Source organism: Acipenser ruthenus, chromosome 7 (assembly GCF_902713425.1).
Source record: "Acipenser ruthenus chromosome 7, fAciRut3.2 maternal haplotype, whole genome shotgun sequence".
Lineage (NCBI taxonomy): Eukaryota > Metazoa > Chordata > Actinopteri > Acipenseriformes > Acipenseridae > Acipenser > Acipenser ruthenus.
Genome location: NC_081195.1, coordinates 28,259,823 through 28,273,791, shown reverse-complemented (window position 1 = coordinate 28,273,791; position 13,969 = coordinate 28,259,823). Strand labels below are relative to the sequence as shown.

General features: G+C 41.4%; 1 long non-coding RNA gene across 8 annotated transcripts in view; it reads right to left on the bottom strand.

The window, feature by feature from the left end:
• The window catches only part of LOC131737584 (uncharacterized), a 62,547-nt gene that overhangs the window by 8,593 nt on the left and 39,985 nt on the right, over positions 1-13,969 (bottom strand). For 3 of the 8 annotated variants that reach the window (XR_009329226.1, XR_009329228.1, XR_009329227.1), the window contains exons 3-7: positions 4,137-12,981; positions 3,494-3,683; positions 2,296-3,223; positions 2,020-2,187; positions 93-1,269 (exon numbers count right to left, since the gene is read on the bottom strand). This is a non-coding gene — a long non-coding RNA (uncharacterized LOC131737584). Of the gene's footprint in view, positions 1-92; positions 1,270-2,019; positions 2,188-2,295; positions 3,224-3,493; positions 3,684-4,136; positions 12,982-13,969 lie in introns of those variants that run through there. The other 5 variants (XR_009329231.1, XR_009329233.1, XR_009329229.1 and 2 more) reach the window with 5 other exon arrangements.

Sequence of the window (13,969 nt, the reverse complement as noted above, 5' to 3'; positions counted from 1 at the left end):
TTACCTGAGGTTAATTGAGTAGCACTAACTCAAACTAAATACATGCAATATATAAAGTTAACCCAAATAAAAAAAAAACATGTTCAAATGCATAATTAAAACAAGAATGTTTTATCGTAACGATAACAATTTGAAAATTGTGTTTAACAAAAGGTGCAATAATGGTGTCATAACCACATAAAGTATTTGAGAGGTCTGTTACTTTACACAGTGCAACTTTGCTTTGTAGTGTGAAAAGAGGTTAAATGATCCTGTCTCTGAATCCCAAATCATCGCCAAGCCCCTACTCTATAGATACTCCCATAGAGATGCTAGGAGAAGTGTAAACATGGTAAAATAAAAAAAAATCCGTCCAGCCTGTCAGAAGTCAGGGTGGGGTTGTTACTCAGATCTACATAGGAGCTAGGGGTCTATTTGGGATTCAGAAAATGACTGACCATTTTGAGGTAGCCTCTGCTTCCAGATGTTGATAGTCTGAGAAAAAATAAAAAAACATTTACCGTGAGCTTAGTGCTTTTCAACAATAGAAATTCTCTAGAGAAAGCTCACCAGAAGCATGTTGGCAGAGTATGTGAGCAACCTAAAAATTAATATTAAGTAGAATTAACTGCATCAAATGATTATCAACAAACTAAAGCTGGGCTCATAGGTGCTGCCCACAACTGTATTACAACAATTCTGTTACGTCACCTTCACCTTCCACTCACCTGCCTTAGGCCATATGACTAAAGTAAAACCCTTCTGTGGCCTTTCCCTGTTAGAAAACAAAAACTCGATTTGTTCTGTATTCCAGCTACCATAACAGCTCTTTCAGTATCCTAACTAAGATCACAAGAAAATAAGAGAAATGAAACTCATACACTGGCTGCAAACTCAAAATGTCTTCCACAGTATAAAAATAATGCATCCACCAGAACCCAGGCGGATCGTGTCTTTGGTCAATCACTACACGTGTATCAGCAAGTCATTCTTCAAAGCCTGCAGTCTTCGCTTAAGTGTCCCATCTTCTAGACCCAGCAGGATTTTCTGAACGAACTCAAAAGTGTTGGCCAGTTCTTTTGGATAACTCAGATGTAGAGCATAGATCAGACCGAACATTACCAGGAAAGCGTCAGCCAGTCTGGGTAGGTTGGTCACCATGACTTCACTCTCCAGGACAATGGAAATCTTGATTGGGTTGAAGTGGACCGGCTTTTCAGCGTCATCACTGACCACTGCAAGGATGGCGACTGGTGCATCACCAACATCTGGCTCATCAGAATCCTCCACCTGAAATGCACAAATGACAGGAAAAGTAGCATTTAGAAGACCAAGGTTAAGACTTCAGTGACTGAAATAGCTTTAAAAACTTACTGTATAACAACCAGAGATTGATATAATGTTGAATTTGAAATGCGCACAATCAACACACACACACACACACACCAGAGGGGCAAAAAACTAACCCTGCATGTCTTAAAATCCTGAGACCTTCTTGCGCAGCAACACAGGAAGGGCATGGAGCACAGTGGTACGCCTTGTGTGGACATCATGTTGGTCCTGAAGAGGTAATAATCCCAAATCCATTTTGAGACATAGGTCTAATCTCAACATCAAGCCCAAGCCCTCACGCCCTATGCACTCTGGAGATCTGACAAGATTTGGCAGGTGACAGCAATATGCCATACATTCCAACTAGCCTATCAGAGGTCTCTATGGAGCTGCTAGCATATTGCCTACACCTGTCACATCTTTTCAGATCTCCAAAGTGCACAGGGCAGGAGGGCTTAGGGTTGACCTTCATATTGGATCATACTTGTCTACCTGGCACACAAATCTTGTGAATAGTTAGAATGGATACATCATGCATCACACAAGCACCAGTACATGAACCCTCAGATCACTAAAGTGATAACAATGTAACAAAGTATTCCAACCAGACCCGAGTCAAATAGATTATGCTTGATTTACTTTGAACCAGGTCTGATTCCCATCTTTAGATATGCAGTGACCTAATGACATATGCATTGACCATCTTACCTGTAGATCATGAATCCTCAGAATGTCAGCCAAAGCATCAGATGTCTTTCCTGTCTCTGATGCCCTCTGTCGGTATAAGGTCATCAAGCGAAGAGTGTGGCGGTCAAGCTCTTCATAAAAGATGTTCGGCAAGTTCTGGTTTGTGATCCGTTGGAACTCTGCATACACCTACACACAGAAACGACAGACAAGTGACAGTATTCAAGACAAGTTATTTAATTAAAATTATATGGAAAAACAAAATATTGCTGAAAAAACAAAGCTGTGCAATTTTACCTGCGACTCCAAATGTAGAGCCGGCTATCGCTCAAGGATATCTCACAGGTGGTCTGTTGGTGACTACCTCCTGCCGCCGCAGGACAAATGTCGTCTGCATCATCCTATCGATGAGGGGTAGGGTTTTCTCAGTCTTCTGAACTTCTTGGATTATCTCCAGCCTCTGTCTTTCAAGACTTGCCATGTCCTGTCCTTTGGGGAAGTCAGGCAAAAAGTTCACTTCAGCACGCTTGGGTCTCTGAGTGCGATGGTTCAATCTCTGGATTACTTCTGCTTCTTTTTCCTGCGTTTATACTGACCTCTTGACATCCTGGTCTCCTCAACTTGGTTCTGTAGTTACCCAATTTGTATTTTATGCTGTTCTTCCGTCCATACCAGCCAGTCTCAGATCCAAGCTCTTTCAGGCAGGGGTGTTTGGAAACAAGTGCTTCAGCTGCTTTGAAACTAAATAGTAGCTGCAAGTTTCTCTAGGATGTCATGCTTTTGATCTCTAGATAACTGAAGACACTTTCTGTTTCTTTCAAAGACAGTGTTACCTTCTCTGAGCTTCAATTCTACCTCATAAGCAAACGTGGGCATGGGGAAAAATACCTGGCAGCCATCTACTAAGTCGCTCTGGAGAGGACACATCTGACAGCAACTCTGTGTCTGTAGTTGAAATAGAACTGTTTCCACCTCTGCCATGAAAAGTTTCAGTGTAGCTTTCTGTGGCAACTCGTCAATGTCCACTAGGGAGATAAGTGTACCATCAAAATCAGGGTCTTTGTACTGCAAGCTAAAGTCTGCATCCAACTTGAGCTTGTCCTTCAAAATGCTTTTCAGGTCATCAACAGACTCGAGGAGGGTGTCAAGTTTAATCTTCCTTATACTGTCAGCTTCAACAATGACACGAAGTTTCAAGGCTTGAGAGGATACGGCTGCCATATTTCTGTGGTAGGATAAACAGTTTCAACAGTTTGCATACCCAATATCAAAACATAACCTTATCAATGAGGCAATAATAAGGTAGTTACATAATGAGCTCAAACCAAAGTAATTTTACAATTACACCGACTTGTAAAAGACAATGTGTCAGCAAAAGTACAAGAACAACTCCTTCACTTTAGAAACACAGCTGATCTAGGCACAAGTATCACCTTAGGGAAAAAATATGTTTTTAAAAAAAGTTGTATCACTAATGAACCAACAGATTACTCACTTCAAGATTAACTCAGCACTCGCTCAGTAAAATGTATCTCTTGGGGGTCAACAGCAGCCGGCCATCAACGGTGCAAGCAGCAAACGTGACAGTGTCGTTGAGTTCAGATAGCAGGTGGACAGACAGGCTCCCTTGTGTAAGTGACAGCTCGTAGGAATGCAGATGTTCAACATACCATGACTCAAAGTGACTACAGAGAAAGGAAACATTGTAATTCACAAGATAGATCTGAGCAATGTTGCAGAATTGAGGCAGACTGCCATTCACTCCAACAGATAGAAACATTCCAGTAGCACAGTGAGTGCTATTAACAGTGACTTTAGATGTACTGTAGATTGTGTTACTAGCGTGCACAGTGTGGTATCATGATAGATGAGTTTTGAGTCCATTGAATGAATGAAATGTACAAACACAATCATTGTAGAGACACGGAAGTGGACTGACTCTTGAATAGTGACTATGTTGCAGGCGATAGTGTTTTAGCAACTCTGTCCTGGAGTGAAGTATGGCCGCACACAACTTACAATTCCAAGCCATTCCATTCCATCAGCAACCCAGAAGCATAACAAATGTTGTTACCCTACATGGTAAAGATAAACATGTTTATCACAAATGTAATCCAATGTGTTTTTGCAAAGTGTACCTTTCACTTCTGGGATATAGTATAGGGCCTAGGCTAGCTAGATGAGAACCAGCATCCTTCAGGTCAAGCCTGTAGAGAGAAATAGAGATCTCATTAGCAAAAATGAATTGATGTCTTAATTCCTCATTTTGAAACATGACAAATAATTTGAAACCTAAAGTACTTGGTCAACTATGCATTTTTATTCAAAGCCAATTTAATCAGAGCTCAATGGCTAAATTGACCTGCAATAGATTGTAACATTGACACTCAGAGTAATTGAGATTAAAAAATGTCAAAGAAACATGGCAAAATATCAATGTCACCGCCTTACCTCTGTCCCTCCCCAACAGTTTCAAAACAAAAAACAAAATACCTTTACTTGATAATTATCATGGAGCAAAATACTCAGCTACACCATGTTAAAGGCTGCTAACGTTAGACCTATCTTGTCATAGCCACCAGGTCTACTATAACCCACCATTTTGTGCACCTGGTGCCACCATGCGATTTCATCAAAAACGTGCATGGCCATCCGACATTACAAGTTTCTTCTGGCTTTTTCCAGGCTAGCTAGCTACTAAAGTTAACAGGCTAGCAGGAATGGCTTCCATAGCTACATGCAACCTATTTGAAATGAATGGAAGCTTGAATTATTTTGCTAGCTACCCAGGTTGATAAGTAAACGACAGGGCCGCCGAGAGCCGTCATGGGCCCCGGGGAAGGACTGGTATGTCTCGCTACCGCGTGTATAATAGTCATTAATCTGAAGCTTACTTAACATCAAATAACATACGTTTTTAGCATAAACTACATTAATAAAAGATGCAGTGTTGTCAGACCTCGAACAATGCAAAGAAAATAAGTTCATATTCATTTTTAAACACCACAATACTAATGTTTTAACTTAGGAAGAGTTCAGAAATCAATATTTGGTGGAATAACCCTGATTTTCAAGCACAGCTTTCATGCGTCTTGGCATGCTCTCCACCAGTCTTTCACATTGATGTTGGGTGACTTTGCCACTCCTGGCGCAAAAATTCAAGCAGCTCGACTTTGTTTGATGGCTTGTGACCATCCCTCTTCCTCTTGATCACATTCCAGAGGTTTTCAATGGGGTTCAGGTCTGGAGATTGGGCTGGCCATGACAGGGTCTTGATCTGGTGTCCTCCATCCACACCTTGATTGACCTGGCTGTGTGGCATGGAGCATTGTCCTGCTGGAAAAACCAATCCTCAGAGTTGGGGAACATTGTCAGAGCAGAAGGAAGCAAGTTTTCTTCCAGGACAACCTTGTACTTGGCTTGATTCATGCATCCTTCACAAAGACAAATCTGCCCGATTCCAGCCTTGCTGAAGCACCCCCAGATGAGTCCAATTTTCAGCTTTGCCCAACACCTGGTCGTCTAATGGTTAGACGGAGACCTGGAGAGGCCTACAAGCCACAGTGTCTCGCACCCACTGTGAAATGTGGTGGAGGATCGGTGATGATCTGGGGGTGCTTCAGCAAGGCTGGAATCCGGCGTTGGGCCCCGGGGAAAATTTCCCTCTCGGTGGGCCTGGTAAACGTTACATAGTCCAAAGCTGAAGACATGTTAGAAAGCTGCCAGTTAGTTGCGTTAGATAGCTAGACATTTAACGTGTTAGCATAGGTATGCACAGAATTCAGATCGTGATAGATACTGCTCTTGACAAAGCTGAAGGCATCTAAAACATAGCAAATATATGTAAACAGTGCTTACATCATTGAATCATTAGTCGGTTGAGAAGCTAATGCAATCAACATTCGTACTCACCGAGACCTTATCCGGGGGTACACTGCTCGTCAAGTGTGGAAAACAAGTGTCCAGGATTGCAGTGAGACACAGGCAAACCAGCCAATCGCACCGATGCGTTTGTCCAACGTCATGCAAAAAATACACCCAATTGGCTAGCCTGCATTTGAAAATTGCCTTTCGTAAATTTCAAACAGATTAGTTTAAAATAAAAACTGAAATATTTTAGATTTTTAGCATCTGCATCACAACACAACTATCCTGGTACTTATTCAATTCATTCTCAACTCAACTGTGATAGCTAACTAGCTTTCCGGCTAGTAAGCTGATTTAGCGGGCTGACAGCTGAGCAGAAATGAACTGTTAAATTTGTAAAATTATAACAAACGATACAGACTTGATAGTGATTCGAAAGTTTACCGTATACAATTTCTCCACCGCCGCAGACAGAAGAGATTAAACGTTTAGTTAACCTACAATATTAGTCGAACTCCAGGAAGACCAGCCATGTTTTAGATGATTTTTCTCGACCGTGCCAATGACGTTTGTGACGTCACACGTTAATAAACTCAAACTGAAAAGATTTGTGTGTCAGCAAATCTAATATCAGAAGTTCTCTTTACATAAAATCCCACATAGTTAATCTGAATCAAACATAATTGCTACAAAATCAAAACTGAGTTGCAAGTTAAGGGAACCCAAAACGTTTGTGTCAGTACTACTATTTTATACCTTTTGTGTTTCCAATACTTAATTTATTCAATGAGTTTAACTATTCGGGTTTACAGTGCAGTAATATGTTTTCATATTGAGGTGAGCTGTAGAGATGCGTGGATAGTGAACTTTTCTTTGCCTTCTTTTCTATAACTATCATCAATATAAATACATGATCGCAGTAAACTTGTGCGCGCGAATTAAACAAAACTGTTGGCCAATACTGTAAAATGTCGCAGAAGAAAATCCACTCGTTTTTTCAGCGCGGCCACAGCAAGAGTGAAATAGAACAAACAGAACAACAAGTTGTAGAAAATGAAGACTTGAATTTGGAACACCAGAAAAAAAAAAAGTACAAACAAAGCTCACAAGCGTCAGAAAAAAGAAAAAGAAAACAAGCAGCAAAGTTTCAGCCTTATTGCAGAACTCTGTTTCCATGGGTTGTATACAATATTCTAGCACTTTTTTCTTTATTGTAAAAAGACATATATGTTATAAGTAATTCATAATGCATTCTGTGTCTGTATGTAGCTTTTCAGGGCAAATAAATCTGGTTCTTGAGTTTTAATATTCTAAAACTTTACAACTGTAAATTACCAATGTATTTAAACTGTAGAGCATTATTAAAATGGTTTAATTAAATAATTGTTTTGGTCAATACAGTGATTTAAGGTATAAAATAAAAACAGGATTCATAACACCCTTGAAGACTTGAGCTGTGCGCCAGTAGTGACTACTGAATATCTGGAGTGACTAATGTTTTTAGAAAGTATTAGTCACTAGTGAAACCCAGGGGAAACCCTGATCACAATCCCCTAACTAACCTACTCATGAGCCGGTATTCATACAATGACTCCTGCTGCTTCATACGGCCTTGGCTGGGAATTGCCTTCACAAGCACCGCTTGCAGTCTCAAGGTTGCGTAGCTGTCGTTCCTGCAGAGCGGACCCTCTCCTCCCGAGTATACGCCGCGCCCCTCTGGCAAGGCGTTACAGTCGCCTCGAACCATATCCCGCGGATGTTTTTGAACTGATGGGCACTCTGTCAAGACCCGCCCACCTGCCGATTGAGGTCCAGCACAGCCAATCACTTGCTGCCCTTCCCCTCAACCAAGCCTAGCAGGCAGCAAGTCTAAATCGAGCGCCCGTCTGTAAACAATAAATGTAATAAAACAAATCAACTCCAAAACACACAATAAACCCATTTCCCCATAAAAATTATACCAACACTAAACACACGTGCAGGGCAATCACCCTGCTACAGACACAGTAAACACAGATCTCTGCTTTGCATTGGAAAGGTTAAGTGGAACAGTTGAAAAAGAGCTGGATAAATTTGGGGACATCTACGCATATGGAAGCGAGAGGTTTGGAGTTGAAAAAAGGAAGGAAAAAAGTACAAACTATTCCTGGAAAGTCTAGACGGCAGCAGGAGATTGAACGCTTAGAAAAAGGAAACAGCTGAGGAAGCAATGGAAAAAAGCAGAACAAAGTCAGAAGGAGGGACTCAATCTTTAAAAGGGTCATAAAAGATAAGCTTGCAACATTGCGCAGAGCTGAGCGCCTACGGAAACGCTACTAAAAGGAGCGTACGAGAACTAACTTTTATAAAAGACCCATTCAAATTTGTAAAGTTATTCACAAGTGAGAAGAATGGCACACTAAAAGCATCTAAGGTTGAGCTGGAGAGATATTTGGAGGAAACACATACAGATTCAAAAAGGCAGGAGCCTATGTCAATTCCTTCAGCCATCCCACTTATCATTCCACCAGAATACCAAATGGAGGACTGTGCACCTAAGTGGAAAGAAGTAGAGCAAGCTGTGAAAAAAGCAAGGGCTTCATCACCACCAGTTTCACCCTATTTCCCTATTAAATGCAGAAGGCAAGATTTTCTTCAGCATTATTGCTCAGAAATTGTCAACTTACCTATTAAAGAACTGCTTCATTGGCACTTCAATACAAAAGCGGGCATTCCATGGTTTCACAGGATGCTTAGAATACATCAATGTGATCTGGCAACAAATTCAATCAGCTAAAAAGGAGAGGAAGGAGCTCCATGTGACATTCCAGGATTTGGCTAATGCATATGACTCAGTGCCACATGAACTTCTTTGGGCAGCATTTGATTTTTTCAGCGTACCAAAGACAATAACAAATTTAGTGAAAGCCTACTTGAGATTTGCAATTTAGTTTATCAACTTCAGAATTCAGCACTACATGGCAATGCCTAGAAGTTGGAATAATGGCAGGATGCACCATGTCTCCACTGGCTTTTACCATGGCAATAGAAGTAATCATTAGGGCATCAAAATGGGTAGTGGGAGGAGAGCGCTTGGCTTCTGGAATGCGACTACTGCCAATTCGAGCATACATGGATGACATGACAACTATGACTACAACAGTAGCCTGCACTAATCGGTTATTGGGAAAATTTACCAATAACATTGAATGGGCACGAATGCAATTCAAGCCCACTAAATGAAGGAGCATCTCTATAATTAAAGGTAAAGTAGTAGACGTTCTTCATTAACGGTGAGGCAATACCAACAGTGTCTGAGGAGCCAGTGAAGAGTCTTGGGAGATGGTACGAAGGGGATCTAAAGGACACAGTTCATGCGGGAGAAGTTAGACAACAAGCAGTGGAAGGGTTGAAGAGCATAGACAGCAGCGCTTTACCAAACTAAAACTCTGGTGCTTTCAGTTTGGTCTACTGCCGAGGTTGCTGTGGCCACTGACTGTGTACGAGATTTCTTTGACAACAGTAGAGAAGCTGGAAGCCTTAATCAGTTCATACATCAGGAAATGGTTGGGAGTTCCACGCTGCCTAGGTAAAGTGGGACTTTATGGTAAAGGAATACTGCAGCTACCAGCATCCACTCTAACCGAGGAGTTTAAGTGCGCCAAGGTCAGACTGGAAATGACATTAGTAGAGTCACGTGACAAATGCGTAAGGGAGGCAGCACCTGTGCTGAAAACTGGAAGAAAGTGGGTGGCAAAGAAAGCTGTGGAGGATGCAAAGGCTGCCCTTCGAATTGGTGATATCATGGGGCAAATTCAGCATGGAAGAGGGGGTCTTGGTCTCAGTTCAGCTCCTCCTACACGGCACAAGGCAGCCCCAGCTCAATGGAGGAAGATGGTAGTAAACGAGGTGCAAAAGCAGGAGGAGAGGGTAAGTTGTATAAAGGCCATTTCCCAGGATAAGCAGGGAGAATGGATGAGATGGGAGAGTGTGGAACAATGCAAGATTGGCTGGCAAGACCTATGGTCAACGGAACAGAGCAAGATCAGTTTCCTCATCAGGTCAACATATGATGTTCTCCCATCACCACAGAACCTAAACCTCTAGGTAGGAGAGGATCCCTCATGTCCTTTGTGTTCATCACCTGCAACATTAAGGCACATTTTGACACGATGTAAGGTGGCTCTTAGCCAACGGCGGTTTACTTGGCGCCATGACCAGGTGCTGCGATGTTTGGCCTTAGCATTGGAAGACAAGTGTAACATGACCAATAAGTTGCCACCTGTTCCATCAAAACATTACACACAAAAGACAATATTCCTCCGCCCAGGAGAGCAACCACCAAGAAAAGGTGTTAAAACCAATCCTCGCTCAGGACAACTGGAAGCTGCTAGAGACTGGAAAATGCTGCCAGATGTTGGTCAACGACTTATTCTTCTACCTGAGTTTGCCACCACTAACCTTTGACCAGATATTGTCTTGTGGTCTGGATCAGCACGCCTTGTTCACCTGGTAGAGTTAACAGTGCCATGGGAGGATGCTGTAGATGAGGCGTATGACAGGAAGAAACTGCGGTATGCTCAACTAGCCACTGAAGCGGAACAGCGAGGATGGAGAGTCCGGGTTTACCCAGTGGAAGTGGGTTATCAAGGATTTGTGGCACACTCTACAACCCGGTTTCTCAGAGACGTCGGATTCAGTGGCCAAGAGTTGCGTCGCACAGTGAAGAACTTATCTGAAGCAGCAGAGAGGAGCAGCAACTGGCTGTGGTTGAGACGGAAAGATTCTGGCTGGGGATCTCAAGCACAATAGAAAGAAAGAAACGCTGATGTACGGGTAAGTAAACTGGGCTGAGTTGAGTGGGGGACGGAGGGGGGTGATGCTGGGACACCAGAATCACCGTCGAGCCCTCTTGAGGTGTCGTGGGCTAGTTGATGAAACAGAGGATGGAAGGTGCCCACTTGAAGACCCCAGAGATGTACCCTACTTAGCTCAATCCTGATGGTTGTCATGCTGATGTGCTGGGGAGACCGCACTGGGGTTGATCCCTGGAGCCAGCATCGCGGCTGTTGTGTTTGCTGATGCGCCAGGGAGGCAAATAAGCTGATCCCTGGTGCCAGCATTACACTTCAGCCATCAACACCAGACAGAAGGATATCTACATCATTATATGGAAGGAAGCGCAAATGGATGGTGACACACATGGATCACATTAGTTTACTGTAAAGCTATGTCTTAGTTGGTGCTTATCTTGGCGAGAGCCGAGTTCAAATCAACATGAAGTTTTAACATCTACTCTCGTGTAATGGAAATCATTATAGTATTACTAAGGGATAAGATTTGTACTATGTTAAAAAAGGACCCTGTCAAATCCTCTTGATAGGACAAATACAGAAATGAAAAACGTATGCCATGGTAGATATGATTGCTCGTTATGACTTACATGGTTGTTGCACTACAGGAATGTACCATTTTTAAAATCATGCTGCTCTACAGTAGCCTACATATACTGTATGATCTCTCTCTCTTACAATAGCTATCTTGGCTGGTATTGAACTACACGTATTTACCACGGTTTAGCAAAGACGTTAACTCTTTAGTTTTTAACCAATTAATGTACTGTTTCTTCCCAAACTTGTAATTGAAACACATGCATGATGAGAACCAGTCTCCTGTTCGTTTTCTGTCCTAATTATACAAAGTACTGTATGTAAAAATAAATGAAACAAAGCACATAATACTAATAATACTGTATAAGCAACACTTTCCAAGTACATCATGTGATTGATGTGAACCATCGCAGCAGGGAGCTCAATTTTTTCCATGACTGAAACTTTAACATTTGGAAAATCGCTCGTATACCTGCTGTCCATACAGTAGTGCTTCCCAAAACAAGAACACCTCCTGAAATGCAAAATAATGTTAAATATGTAACATTTTTAAATTACGTATTTGTCATACGTGCCAACAGTCCCTATATGGTCGGGACAATCCCGATTTCCTAGCAAATGCGTCCCGATGCATAGGAAGAAAGTCCTGATATTTGATACTGATCACTAACTTATATAAAAGGTAAGAACGCTTCATTAGGTCTATTTTTACTGTCATGATGGTCGTGTCGTGTTGAGTTAGTGGGAGGGGATAATATTTGTTAAACAATCTCCAAACATTCAAATGCACATTTGGAAGCACTCTTTTGAAGCAAGGTATTTAAAACAATATCGTCCAATTTTTCCATTGATCTGCAGTTTCAAATGTCCATGACACGTTTGGCTGTTCCAAGGAATAAATTGTGCATTGGGTCAACTATATGCATTTTTACTATGTCTATATAAGGAAGTTCTAACAATGCTTAATATCTCACACCATACTGTCTTTCCAAAAATTCTTCATCTGCCACAATTGTTGCATTCAATATTTCTTCAACCCACTTCATGTGAGTGCTGTGTCCTTTCAGGCCATTCATCTTTAGTAAAACCACTGTAGTCTTTCTTACCAGTCTGTCCAGAAAAACTTTCCAGCATTTGGAACATCCACGGTTTGCTCCATGACCCAGAAACCCACACAAGTTTTGGCAAGTTGAAATATCACAAGCTATCAGCAACAGTGCAAGGTGAAATGTTGTGACAGACACCAATTTGTTTGACTTCAGATGAAATCCTGGCATCCATCCTTCCTGCAATTCTTCTATCATAGCAGCAATACATGTATTTGTCAGATGCTTTTATCCAAGATGACTTGCAGGGTTTATCAAATATTAAAATATTAATACTAACAGGGCGGCACGGTGGCGTAGTGGTTAGCGATTGATTCCCAGTCAGGGAACACTTCTGTTTTTAATTTTGCTTGTATTCTGCTGGAGGGTTTTCTGTACGGGGCGGCACGGTGGTTAGTGCTGCTGCCTCAGTGCCAGGGTCCTAGGTTCAAATCTTGTCTAGGGGGTCTGTGTGGAGTTTGCATGTTCTCCCCATGTTTGTGTGTGTTTTCTCTCAGTTTAAAGCCATGCTGTTCAGGTTGATTGGTCACTTTAAATTGCCGAGTGAGTGAGGTGGCCTGCAATGGACTGGCGTCCTGTCCAGGGTGTAGTCCTGCCTTGTGCCCTGTGTCTGCTGGGTTAGGCTCCATCTCACCGCAACCCTGTAAAGGATTAAGCGGTTAATGATAATGGATGGATGGATTAATTCTAATAATAAGCTAATACTGCTTCTGCTTTTGAATTTTGTTTCTCTCAGAATCTTGTACATGGAGCTTATAATCACTATACCACAGATAATGAATGTCTGGATCCCTGGAACACAATGAAGAGTGTTTTTTACAGAAATTTTAGCAGTATTTTAAAATAATATTTAAGCGTTATCATTGTGATCACCTGACACTAGGATTTATTTTTTTTCTCATAACTAACATGTACAGCATCTGGATTTCCAAATGTAAGTGATCTATATTTCTGCACATTTTGGACAGTGATGCAGATTTGTTCTTAACAGTTGTAAACCATACTTACTATATAAGCATTGCTAAGAGATTTATTTTTCTTTCACTATGCATACAGTTGCAAACATAAGAACATAAGAACATAAGAAAGGAGGAGGCCATACAGCCCATCTTGTTCGTTTGGTTGTTAGTAGCTTATTGATCCCAGAATCTCATCAAGCAGTTTCTTGAAGGATCCCATGGTGTCAGCTTCAACAACATTATATTCTCTGTGTAAAAAAAAGTGCCTCCTATTTTCTGTTCTGAATGCCCCTTTATCTAATCTCCATTTGTGACTCCTGGTCCTTGTTTCTTTTTTCAGGTCAAAAAAGTCCCTTGGGTCTACTATACCTTTTAGGATTTTGAATGTTTGAATCAGATCACCGCGTAGTCTTCTTTGTTCAAACGTATGTGTTGGCACCCCTTATCTGAATTAATGTTATTCCATAATTTATTAAGTGTAATACAAATTGATTTTTCTTTTGAATTAACTATACAGGGTGCCAATACCTATGTCTGCAAATATATTGTATACTTTGATTTGTATTGAATCTGAAATAAAATGATTGTTGTGAAATTGCAGAATCACAAGCACACTAGCCAATTTACATTGCGCTTCACTGTTCAATTCAGTAGGTCTAAAATTATGTTT